This window comes from Lissotriton vulgaris, chromosome 11 (genome assembly GCF_964263255.1).
Source record: "Lissotriton vulgaris chromosome 11, aLisVul1.2, whole genome shotgun sequence".
Lineage (NCBI taxonomy): Eukaryota > Metazoa > Chordata > Amphibia > Caudata > Salamandridae > Lissotriton > Lissotriton vulgaris.
The window spans coordinates 509,079,524-509,093,851 of NC_141699.1; positions in this window are offsets into that span (position 1 = coordinate 509,079,524).

Below are 14,328 nucleotides of genomic sequence, written 5' to 3' on the forward strand. Positions count from 1 at the left end.
AGCTGGGGTCGGCCCATCATCTGGAGACGCAGCTGTATAGGGCAGTGAACAAGATGTCAGACAGCCACTAGGTGCACTCAGGGGAAAATGAGAAGTGGTGGTAGGCAGGGAATACCCTGATCGAGCGTGGAATAAAATGTTAAAGAACCCCCATAGTTGTAAGCCGAAACCCCCTGGAGACAGATGTTTGGGAAGGTTATTTGTTTTTTTCCCATAGTGTTTTTTGTGTTTTTTTGTATCACTTTTGTTTAGGTTGGCTTTTGGATATACCCATTGCTATGCACCATGCGTGTTAGCTGGCTTGCTGGGTGCCTGGACAGACTCGGGCAACCCACAAACTGCATTTCTTTGTGGCACTGTGTACATGTAAGACCTGTTATGAACTGTCCAAACCAGCCTATTGAAGCATAATTTATTTGAGCTGTACTTACATGAGCAAAGTATGTTGTCTATAGATGGCGGTTTCCACTCTTAACAGTTCTATGCTGAGGCAACTGGTTGTTTAAAATATATTTAAAATGCTAATAAACACAGTTTTTGTGTTATTTAGAATCCAAAAAGCCTGCCTGAGAAGCTCTTGCAGGGTATAGATAATGGAGTACACTTGGAATCACCAGATTTAGTACACATTCAGACTTCGGGGGAGATTTACAAACATGTTCTGCTTGGTTAGTGTCACAAAATTGACGGAACCAGATCAATTTTTTGCTATTTACTTTCCAGGGCAAAACTTGTTTTGCACTGGAAAGTCCCCGCAATGTAGCGCAAAGAAGAGCAAAGCGAACCACTGCTTTGCATTACTTATCACCGACGGGGCGTTACATGGGTGGAACATGGGCGTTCCCATGCAGGTACCCATACCTCTTGATCCAAAACCATATTTACAAAGATTTGTAGACATGGTTTTGTGCCAAAAGTTAATGCCCCTTCAAAGGAGGCACTAACAGGAGAAATGCTTTCATTTCTCTGTTTTTTCCAACTTTGCATGCGTGCTTTACTGTGCAGCATACATACAAAGTGCAAAAAGCTTTCCATCGTGTCTAGGCATTGTATTTTGTACAAGAAGGGTACCCTTCCTGTACAAAACCTATGCCTGACTCATGCACACACCCTAGCGCTATGCCGCTAAGGTGTGTGCATGGGGCACGGCAGCTGAAATTAGCGTTGGGGCCAGAGAAAGTGGAGGAGAGAGCCATATCTCTTAAGATATGGTGTTCTCCTGCTCCCTTCCTGTCACACAACGCAGTGCGGCCTCGTGGGGGGCTACGCTGTGTTGGGTGACTTTTTTGTAAATCTCCCCCTCAGTATTTAATTATATATTAGACTTCACTGTGAGTTGCCTGTTATTTGATGCAGGTATACCGGGAGTGCCAGAATCTCTGATTGTGGTCAGTTTCTCCATTCCAAATAATGAGTATCTCCATTTATTCCTACATAAAATGAGAAATAACATGTGAACCAGGGAATAATAGACCCCTTTTATGCATGCTGCTTCTGGCCCAATAATGAGTCCTTCTAGGCTGCCATTTTCCACGTGCTTTAAGCAGATAGGTAATGGAAAGAGATGTTGCTATCGGTCAAAGCCTGGGTGCATGGGTCAGGAAGTCCCAGAAGGACACACAAGGGCAGGGCAATGCTGGGGGGAGTGTTATCTATTACCTCAATGGTGCAGAAGGGTGCCTGATTAAATCTCTGTCTTCACAACACCAGCTTGTAGTTTAACCAGTTGTAAAGCTGCATTCTATGAAACTGGGTCCTGAGTCTTACCAGATCTGGTATTTTCAGACCGGGGCACATAAACACCCATCCCTCCTGTAGTTGCTTGGAGTCTTTGTGCAGTTCCTTACCTCAAACAAAGAAATGAAGATGCTAATCAGGTCAACCTCTGGTGGCCACCTTCCTTCCTTTTGGGCATACCATGAGCCAGTTTTACCAGTCAAACTTCCTGGTAGTCATGTTTGAGGCTCCTCATTTGATCAAAAACTTCTCAGGAGGGTACTGGGTCTCAGCAGTGCTTGTTGTAGCCGTGCCCAGCTGTGCAGGTCTAGTTTTTCAGCCATGGGTTTGCTAGGGCCTTGTCGGATGGTGTGGTGACAGCTGGGCCTCATCAGGTTTTTTGGGTGTACACAGCTCAGGTCACACTGTAATTAGATATTTTTGGGGACTTCGGCTTCAGTCATGCTACACTCGTTCACAACTGCTCAGGTCATGCCACCCTATCACTTGGCATTCTGACTAAAGTTACACAGCACAGATCTCGCGGCACAGTGGCATAGTGGCAGGTCACTAAAGACTAGAAAAAATGGTTAGGGGTTCTGCCCACCTCACCCTCCCGTACCTGAGCAGGAGACATCCAAGGATGAAAAAGTAGAAAAAAATGGTACTGAAGGGATCAATCCACTTTTAATTACCGAACAGAAAACATTTAATTATCTTGTGATTTACGAATTATACGCAGGATGAGTATATATTAATTCATATACACATATATGAGCGAACAGCCAGAGAGGCACAATATAAACAAATAACACAGTCTATATACATCACATCACATGTACATTATATACAAATATACAAAACATTTACAATATCAAAAAAGCGTCTCTGTACCCTCAAGACAAAAAAATATATATAATATATATATATACACCAATTTACATATGTACCTCCTCTTAAATTGGGGTGGAGTAAACAAGAAGATGGTAGTTCCAGAAACAAAGCACCAGGGGGTTAACACATCAACCCAAGCTACATTTGTGTGGGTGTGCCCAGGAAAAAATCAAATCTTCCTTGAATTTTAACAGGGTACTCCGTTCAAAGCAAAAGGTGTCAATGCAGTCGCGGTCGCGTTTCAGCCAGATGATATAGGCTTCATCAGGACATGGGTACTCTAGTAACAACAAATACATATATTATCCTCTTACATAGCTAAACAAGACAACACATTACAGCTGCTAGAATTAAAACCTCTCCCCCACATGTGGAAATGCAGTGTCAATAGGTGATTCCATCAAGGAAAGAAAAAAGGAACAGATAGTCAAGACCCAAACAAAGAAAACTCCAAGAACAATAATAAAGTAAATATTAATAATACAAGAGACTATCGAAAGAACCACAGTCACACCTCCAAGGGTGAACAGCGCAAACATGTGACAAAATTTAAAAACTAAGGACAATCAATCGATTCACCTTATATCCCAGAGTGTATTAGTGTATATACATGCCAAGTACTGCAAAACACATCTCGTGTCAAATATAAATACCTATTCTTCACGGCCCTGGCTAAACCTAGGGCAGATATCGCTGGCCACCCCGCACAACCACCCAAGTAGGTGGGGTAGGAACCGCCGTCTCGGCTCTAGTCTCGAGAACTCTACATGAAATAAACATATTTGAGAGGCCAATCAATCACAGGAGAAGATCTACCAAGGGGGAAGTGGCTACATAGCAGCCAACACTTTCAACAGGATATCTAAACCAAGTCCCGGCGAACATACCTTATATCTTCACTGTGTCCGCCCAGATAGAGAATAATATCGGAAGTGGCTCAAGTCTCACGGTCTTCCTACAATCACACCGGATCCCAGGGGAAAGAAGAAGAGAGGAACAACACATCGTAAATCATCCGAACCTCTCTCCTCATATATCCTCCACCAGTGTTCAAAAAAGCACTAACTAGAGGTGCACACATGCTGGATTACACACATCTGTAATCTATACTACGTGCGTACACCCACCTATACAGACACTCCCAGTTATTAACTTAACAAATAGTGGAGGCCAGCCGGTCAAGTGCAGATCTAAATCCGAGAGACGGGGCGGCTCAAAATACCCATAGTTCACGTGCCCACCAAACTCCGAGGGTTCCGTTCTCCAAACTACATATCGGCTAAATTACAAATCCAGACAACGACCCTTAATGAAAGATAGCCAAGGGGGCCATACCTGCCTATCACTCCACTATCAAACCTAACGCACTCCTCAATAATCTACTTTAATTTTCAAGGACTTCACTGCTGGCATAGCGCGCTCACATCAATATGCGGAGAGTGGGAAAGAAATTACCTTCAGTTTCAAAAGGGTCGGCGGCACGTTGTTACAGTGCTCTCTGCAGCGTCTCTCCAGTCAAACCACCAGGGAGTTAGGGGCGGCCGACAACGCACATTCTAATGAAGCGTGTCATACGTCACACGGTGCGACCATCCCGCAGGCGACACTAAAAAGGGACTACAAGTCCCCAAGCGATCCCAAAGTCCGTTTACTCAAGACTAAAGCACATCCACCAGCACTAGCAGGTCACACGAGCTCAAATTATTCCGGAAAGAAGCCCAATATCATTAAGCCATGCAATTAGGAACAAAAACAGTAATTAATGCAAAAAAATAAAAGTAAACATAAGATAACAAATAAACAAAAAAAGCCCACAGTGACAACATCAAATCGTGTAGCATCCACTAATACTCCTGCATTTCCACTACTGGGATCCCATTCTAAAGAAGGCACCGTGACCTTACATCCCAAAGGACTAAACAGTATCAAAGAAAGAGACGGTATCAAAAAGGACGAATGCCACTCATGTTCAATCTGTGGCAGGGCGCAATAAATACACATTATATACATAATAAAGCCCCATCAAGAAAAAATATATATATGTATGTATATAAACAGCATATCTACACATACATCAGTAATTAGTGCCATACCATATCACAATCCATACTCACTAGATAAAATCGACAGCAGAAATATACATAGTACAGAAATCAAGGCAAAGGACCAATGAATTCAGATCAACACCCAAATTTCATCCCGCTCATTAAGTCCCTTCTCAGAAGTATGGTACCTCTCTATTAGTCTTGCTTCTGTACGATTCAACTTGGTCTCTAATTCTGTTTTGTTTTTAGCTGAGATGGTAACTAAGACTGCCCAAGTCAACTCTTCTTCATTATGGTCTGCCTCCATATAGTGCTGCACTAATGGCGCCCCAATGTACTTGCACCTTATGCGTGATTTATGCTGTCCAATAAGCATTTTGACTGCTTGCGTAGTTTGCCCAATATAGGACAAATCACAAGGAAATGTCACTACATAGATAGCGTTCTTGGTGTTACAATTAGAGAAGGTGCGCATCGTATGAGTATGGCCATTGATATCAATCTCTTTCAGATCCTTAGTATTCGGACACACAGCACAATTCATGCAGCGGTAGTGTCCGATCACGGGTGGCAATCCTAATAAGCTCCTAGTATCTTTTTTGCTTGTCGTCACTCTACTCGCCTTCACCAAATACTGCTTTATATTTTTTCCTTTTCGAAACGCAAATAGCAGTTTTGGGATATTCAGATGCTCTATTAGTCTCCAATTTTTTGAAAAAATCTGTTTCACCTTATTAGCTTTAGGATTGAATGTTAGGACGCAGGTCAAGGATGTGCCCTCTTTCTTTTCTTTAGGTGTCAACAAACTTTCTCGGGGCATGTACCAAGCACGTTTCAGTGCTACTCTGACCAACTTCCTGGGGTATCCTCTATTACAGAGTTTATTCATTAGTTTTTCCGCATTCTCAAAATAGTCATTTTTGTTGGAACAATTGCGACGAATACGCAAAAATTGCCCATAGGGCAAGTTTTCTTTAAGACTCCTGGGGTGACCGCTACTGAATTCTAAAAGTGTATTACGGTCAGTAGGTTTTGTGTAAAGGTTAACCTTCAGGTGTCCCTCGCTGTTATAAATCCACACTTCAAGAAAATTGATGTTATCATTGCTAGCACTCATTGTGAATCTCAAATCAGATGAGCACGAATTAAGCCACTCATGAAACCTAGTGAGTTCCTCATTATTACTATTCCAGATGAGGAATATGTCGTCGATGAAGCGCACCCACATCGACACCAAGTGCCGAAATGGGTTCGCTTCACCGAAGACATACACCTCCTCAAATTGATCCATCACCAGGTTTGCAATCTCCGGTGCAAAACAACACTCCATCGCGACTCCCTTAAGTTGTAAATAAAGCGAGTCTTTAAAAGTGAAAAAAATATTTTTCAGACAGATTTTCGCCAATTCTAAGATGAATTTCGTAGCGACCTGGCAAGGTCTACTTCTACGGTCTAACACCATCCCCATTACCAGCAGTGACTCATCCTGCGGTTTGTTGGTGTACAAACTCTCGATGTCGAAGGTGACCAACAACTGCTGGTCACCATCGAACACCGAGTTCTCCACCTTCTGAATAAAGTCCATAGTGTCACGCACAAAAGCCCTGGTGGTACAGATAAATGGCTTAAGGAATGTGTCAATATATTTGGCTAAGGGTTCAAGCATTGAGCCGCATGCCGCAATAATCGGGCGTCCCGGAGGCTTTTGGGCGTCCTTATGTACCTTCGGAAGTACATATATGATGGGTGTCTTTTGTTCCGAAGTGTTCAAAAATTCATATTCTTTTTTGCCAAGGTATCCCATGTCTAAGGCTTCAGTTGTCAGATGAAGAATTTTGGCTCTCAACATAGGGGCAGGGCTATTGTCTATTTTACGATAATGTGCAAGATTACTCAGTTGTTTCAGTACTTCGCTGTCATACTCATCACTATCCCAAAGCACAATTCCCCCACCCTTGTCGGCAGGTTTTATCACTGCCAAGGGATTATTCGCTAAAGTGATAAGGGCTTGTTGACCTTCTTTCCAACAGTTAAATCTATAAGAAATACTCTTTTTATTCAATTTATCCAACTATCTTAACACCTGGTTCTCAAAGAGTATTACTTCCTCTGGCATGCTAGCAGAGTCAGGGCAAAAGGTGGATCTCAGTCCACTCACATTCCATTCTGTAGGTTTTTCTAGATCTAGAAAAAAAGTTTTTAACCTAACCTTTCTGAGGAACTGTAGGACCTCAGTTTTCGTATCTACAGGGTCTTGTATAGTTAAAGGCACAAAGGATAATCCTTTTTGGAGGACTCTTAATTCCACTGGGGTCAAAGATATTTTGGACAAATTATAAATAGGTATAGGTTCCGTATTCATGAAGTCATTAGTATGATTACCACCAGGGCCCTGGAGGTTGCTGGTCATATTCAACGCGGGTACACTCGTTGCCGCGTCCGAAAAAAATTAGGATCTTGTGCTGGAGCTGGCTGTGGAAAAGATTGGAAAGGCTGGTATTGTGGTTGTCTCCACCCTTGTCTGTAACCCCTACCTCGCCTCCCCCCTCTATCTACATAGTGGCAGGTCACTACATGCTTTATTTCTTGACACCAAACACACACAAGTTGATGAAAAATGCTTGCACTGGCCATCGCTCAGGATAGCATTCCAACCCATCAATCTTTTGCCCACCATGACACCTCACTTTGCATCCAGCCATATGCCAATCAGTCTTGACCCTGCTCCTCATAGGAACAGTCCATGCCAAATGCCAGGCCAGGTCCTCTCTGATCCAGAACACAATCAACCCAAGACCAGTTTCACACTGATGGGGTTCATCAGTGAGGTGTAGCTTTGTTCCAGTGGCCCGGTGAGCAAGGGACATACATCTAGGCATACTCATGGCAATTTGCGACATTATATCAAACACACAAAAGGTGATGGAGGAATGCTTTCAATAAGCCTAACCACTGGCAATTACTTGGGGGAGCATTCCAAATTATCGTTCTTTTGCCCACCTGCCACCTCAGTTTTGACCCAGTAAGATGCAAGTCAGTCCTGGTGCTGCTCCTCATGGGAACAGTCCTGCCTCATTACCATCCCAGGCCCTCCCTAAACTGGAAGACAAGCAATCTAAGACCGGAGTTATCCTGATTGAGGCTCTTCAGTTAAGTGTAGCTTGGTTCTCGTGAAACAGTGAGCAAGGGACCTAGGTATGGGCATACCCATCCACCTAGGGGGTCACACTGAAATATATTTTAAAAAGTGATGGATGGAACTCTTGAATTCATTTCTTAATTCAAGCTTTCCACCCATCACGTTTTTGCTCCTCCTGCTGAGAGCACATGCATAGGAGTATAGTCAGTGCTTAATTTATTTTTTAAATGTTAATGTGCAGAGATCCTCCATCAATACCAAGGTTGCCTAATATTGATTCGATCTGAGGAATCTTTCTTCCAACAATTTACACTTCTTGTAATTTTAAATCACTCTTGCAGGTTATTTCATCCTGTTTTTCTGTTTGTCACTATTTTTCTATCTGTCTCTTCCTGCTCGTTTCTCATCTTTCCGCCTTTCTCTCCTTTGCTTCGGATCAAAGAATGATGAAAATAAGTCCTGGTGCCCAAAAAGTAGTGCAGTGTCCACCCCCAGTAAGCACAAGTCAAGAACTATATAGCCCTGGTACTGTAAAAAAAGCTTTTAAACTCAAATAAAATGTACCGCAATGAAAATGTCCCGATTTGAACATCCAGGATATAACCCTAACAAATCTGCATAAAGCCACAAGACTCCTGCCGACCACCACTGGGTACAGATACCTAAGAAGATGTAAATGTGTTTGCACACTTGTTTACATGTGCACGTTGGAGCACTTAACTTAGACAAGCATTTGCAGTGCAATAGGTCTCGCATTAGGAAAGTTTGAGCTATTGGTATTGTAAATGACAATTTTTTTATTTGTGTTGGTTTTGAAAATAGCGAAATTAATAGTTTTGTCATTTACAATGGCAATAGTTTTAACTTTCGCAAATGTGACATCTATAGCATTTGTAATGCAATATGTGTTGTCTTTACATGACTTAGATCTATTGATATTACAAATAACAATGGCTTTTATTTTTTTTGAATAATCAATACTATAATTAATAATTAATAATAAACGATAACAAGGGTCAAAACCAAGCAAACAATTATATTTATATCTGGAAACACTTCTTACATTGTAAACAAGAGCACAACAGCAACTTAATGAATAATGAAAAAGTTAAAAAAGCGCCATGACGCAGCCATCATTAACTGCGTAATAGTGTTATTTTTATTTTACAGAATGTGCTGCTGTGTGACGTCAAGTGCAACAAGTTTAAGCTATTGGCATTGTAAATGACAATACCTTTCTTTTTTTAAACGAAAACAAAAACAAAAGGCATTGCTATTTGCAATGCTAAAAGCTCAAACTCGCTTAAATGCGAGAGCTATTGCTTTGCAAATGCTTGTTTCCTATAGTTGTATTTTTTGTTACGGTTATTAAAAGCGGTTATTAAAAACATTTCTGTTGTTGTTGTTGTTGTTGTGTACAATTATTGCTTATGCTAGGTCTCGCGAGAAGAATCAAAGCGCTAAGCGATGATCTGCTCATTACAGCCACTGCTGGCTTCAAAGAGCACGCAGGAAACAATGCTCTGTCTCATGCCCCAGTGTGAGCAACACTCGTGGACGACAAACTGCAACAAAAGCAACGCAACCAACTTCCAAGCTCCAGAGTCGATAGCAGCCACCGCAAATCCTTTGCCAAATCAGTGCACGCGCCGCTGCCTTCCGGGGCCCGGAATGCGCGTGTGTGAAAGCATTGAATAAATGGTAGGTTGCATGCACGGAGGCATGCATGGCTATGCAGCCTGTCTGCAAAAACCCTGCAAAAACCCTCAAGAGTCATGCAGGCACGACTCAGCAAACAGCGTGCACAAATATAACCGAAGGATGTATGGTTCAGTGCTGTGCACTATTACAGTGTTAACAGGCGTGCAGGCAGCAGTATTCTTGTGACACCATTATGCTGTGGACAGGAAGGTAAGGGGTGAACGAAGCGCGCTGGTCTGCACACAATTATGCCGCTTAGAAGCCATCCATGGATCATCTGTGTACGCACAGCTGTACTGTCTACAGGATGTAAACGCAGCCAGAATAGCTCAACAGTCTTGTGCACAACTGCATGGTGTCAGGACCCGACATGCTGTGGGAACGTGTGTGAGTGTGAGAGAGTGAGTACTAGCATAACTGTTGACAGCAGCATGGTCTCAACAGGGTGCACAATGATAAGGTGTTATAATGTGCACAACTGCACTGTACAACAAAACCTACAGTCTGCACAACTGCAGAATATTAGAAGCATGCAAGGGGTAACAGCGGCAATGCTGGGAAATTACAGCAGCTTATGTAACAGCATGCATGGCACAAACATGTGCAAACAATTGTAATTTACAAAAAGAAAGCATGGCTCAACAGTATGCACAAATTATTTTCACAGCAAGCATTTTAGGCCTTACACTATGACCAACTGCGCGGTAAACCAAGCATGCAATGTTGCGAGAGAGAGAGGGTGTTGCATAGTTATATGAAGCATTTAGGGCACGACTTTTTGTAAACAACTGATCCGTATTAAAACAAGACGGAGGGAAGGCAGAGATGGGGAGGGGGGAGGAAAATGCGACACGGCGGGCAGGGGAGGGGGCCGAGCGTGGAGAGCGGCGAAGAGGGTGTGAAGCAGCAGGGGCCTTTGAAGTGAAGCTAAGCTTCACTTCAAAGGTGTGGGAGCAGTGCTGCTACGGCCTGGAAGAAGCTGGCTGGGGAGGGGGAGGAGAAATCCAAGAAATGCTGTGCGCGGGGAGAGAGAGGGGAGGTGCTGGAGCTGGGGAACAGATGGCCGTGAGAGTTTATTGCCCAAAAGCACGTGTCTGTGGCCACGTGAACTCGAAGAAAACCGCACGAAAAAAACAGTGGTTTCACGAGTATTTTGAGCACTTGAATTCTCGCCATTTCCCATTCCTTCGGAATGGAAAAGGCGAGACCTAAAAAACGACTTATAATTCTTGTCTTTACCCATTGAAGGCTGTGTCTAGTTTCGTGTCATCAATAAATGAAGCATACCTTTTATTTTCACAAATTCCCTTAGGAAGTAACTGCTCATTGGACTAATTAGATGCTTTTATTTGATATATGCATATGTTAGATTTGGATTCTTGTATTTGAATTGAAAAAAGGCTCTCAATTACGTTAATGATTTGATTTAGTAGTTGGTTGGCCAATTTTGTTGGTAATGGTTCATGGGCTTGTGAAATTACCAATGTCAGGAGCAAATTGGACAGAAGTACCCATGGAATTTTTAGAATTTCAGCCAAGCTGGGTTCTAGGCCGGTCAAGGAGATGTCTGCTATTTATAGGGCAAGGGTTTTATCCACCGCTACATATGGGACTGGTGTGTGGGTCCACTACAGCAGTAAAGCATTGCAGACTACGGAAAATGGTTTTCTGAAACGGCTTCTAAGTCTGCCCATTTTGGCTTCATCTGAGATTACTCACAGAGAAGTAGAGCTCCAGTACATCACAGATATAGTCGCATCACGCCCCATATTGCTATTGCACTCTTTATGGACCAAGGAAGAAATTAGCTTTACAAAAGCACTTATACAAGACTGCTTTTCCCTGGATAATGCCATGACGATCCTCTAAGTTATATTAATTCTGTGTATAGTAAATTGTTTAATATGTCAGTCCGGACTAACCCCCTACAAGGTTCATCACTTAGTAAGCTGTCAAGTGAGACCTACAAAATAGCCCCAAAAGGGGGTGCAGTGGAAGGACATTGGGCAAGGAAGAGGCATTTGGGCCATGCTCCAGCTGAGAGACAAGCACACAAAGAGGAAGTGAATCTGACGAAAGGGAAGCAAGGAAATGAGAGTGAGGATGACCCCAACCAAAGAAAAGCAATGGGTGGGCTCTAAGCCCCTGTAACTAAACAATATATCTCACAAGCGACAGCCCACACACTATCTCGGGCGAGACGAAATAAGCAGCTCTAGAATTGATTTGCGTTAACAAAATTTAAAAATATTATTATACACATATGTGAAAAAAGTTTCTAATCACATAGTCAAACAGATCTTGGTGGGTCAAGCAGAAATGAGAGGAGGATATATTTTCAGTTAGATACTGTGGACATTATTTGAAGTAGCTCAGAAATTCCAGATGCAAAAGCTGCCAGGTACAATTACCTCTTGCTCATAGTATTTAATGTTATTGTTATTTTGTATAATAACCTCCTGGTGTGCTCATCCTATAAGTGCAAAAAGGGGGTTAAAATCTGTTTACAATTTTACAGAAATGAGAATAACACCTCATGCCTTGTCAGTTTGTTGCTTTTAATGTTGTGCTACGTATAAAAATTGAAGTTATATTTCTAGTACTTATGATATGCCTTATATCATATGTCAATAATATCAGATCAACTAAATCAGCCTAAAAGTGTCCTCCTGGCACAAGTGTAGGTAAGTAGATGTGGAATTAAGAATAATAATTATCGGCGGGGCAAGCCCGGTCCCTGGTTTGACGATCACTCTGGCAGAGGCCTAGACTGGAGCCCTAGCGTTCTCTTAGTTGAGGTGGTTTGTGGGAGGGCGATAGACCTTTGCCGCCCGAGAGTCTCGTGCTTCTGGTTACAAGTATGGGACGGTAGGGAGGAAAAGGTGGGGTGGGGCGGGGGGGACGGGGGAAGTTTGGACAGTTTGTTGGGGGGACACTGGGGAGGGGCGAGTGGATTACGGTTGATTGTTCACAGTCATGTTTACTGCTGCAATTTTCTCTGCTCTTGGATTAGGAAACACTCACACTGTCACGCTACAACATCAGAATGGCAAGTACACTAAATACACAAATGACTGACCCTTCCAAACTCAGTGCCCTGACATGGAATGTGAATGGTCTCGGTAACAAGATCAAGAGAGGGCTTGTAAACGCATACATTAAAAGGTTAGGACCTGATATCATATTTCTGCAGGAGACACACCTCAAGGGGTCCACCTGCTCCTTCATTGCCAGGGGGAGATACAAAGTGTTGGCCCACACGGGATACACTTCAGATTCCAGGGGAGTGGCTATTATCCTTAAGACAACCTTTCCATTCAGCATCACGCGCACGTGGGTAGACCTACAGGGTACCTGTGTTGGAGTACAGGGGAGATGGCGTAGACGCACATACACACTAGTGTCAGTATATGCCCCCCCCCAAATTACAGGCTAATGCACTCAAGACGTTGGCAAATATACTTCTAGAATCAGCCGATACCATTCAATTGGTGGGTAGGTACTTCAATGATGTCATGGATAGGAAACTGGATCGCACAGGGTCGACGCAGGCTAAGATCACCCAGACACCACTGGCTCAGATGAGTTCCACGATTGGTCTCACTGACGTTTGGAGGTGGATAAACCCGGGGCAACTTACATACTCCTTTTATTCGGCCCCCCATAAGGCGTTCTCAAGGCTAGACTATATGTTTATGTCCAGACAAGACTTAACCACGGACTCTACCGCTGAATACAGGGCGAGGGGAATCTCGGATCACTCGCCTTTAATGATCAAAATAGGTCACAGACGCTACACACCGGGGACCACCTGGCGTCTGGATGCCTGGGAACTTAAAAACCCAGTATTCCTGAAGGGGATGCGGACCGATTTGCGGGTCTACCTAGCTGACAACGAGGGAACGGTGGACTCAGGAGTAACCCTATGGAAAGCCCTGAAACCGGTTATGAGACACAGGCTAATGTGCAGAACTAGAGAAGAGAGGGAAAAACTTCAGGGAGTAGTGGCGGAGGCCGAACAGACTATCGTGGATCTTGAAAGAGAGCACCTGTGCACCAAATCCCCTATAGTATTGAGAAAACTGGTAGATGCACAACGGCTATACAGGGACTTAGTGACGAATGAGGCTAAGACACAAAACTTGGCAACCCTTCACCGTCTGTATGACGCGGGGGACAAATCGGGCAGACTCCTAGCTTGGCTTAGCAGGAAGGAACAGGCGGCGCGGTGGATAGAACAGGTTAGGGATGCGAACGGGGGCCTTGCAAGTCAAGACGCTTGCATCGCAGAGGCCTTCGCTGTTCACTACGAAGGTTTCTATACAGCGAGGGACTTCGGTTCGAGCGATGATGCTCTCCGGTACATGAGTCAGGTCGAAGTCCCATACGTAGACCCGGAATCAGTCAAAGCCCTGGACGCTGACATTAGGACAGATGAGATTTCATTAGCAATAGGTAAACTGAGGCCTGGAAAGGCCCCGGGTCCCAATGGATTCCCGGCAGAATTTTTTAAGTGTACGACGGACATCCTTGCTCCGCACTTGAGAAACCTCTTCTCAGGTTCCTACCGAGATGAAAGACTCCCCGCTGACCTCTCTGCGGCAATAATCGTCCCCATCTATAAAGAGGGTAAACCGAGAGAGAAATGCTCATCCTACAGACCTATATCCCTCCTCAACACCGAGGTGAAGCTCCTCGCGACTATCCTGGTGCTCCAGCTACGGACGGTGATGCCGGATCTGATTCACCTTGACCAAACCGGCTTCCTCCCTGACAGAGCCACAAAATTCAATCTCAGACGAACACACAACTAGCTTCAGGAGGTAAGCGACA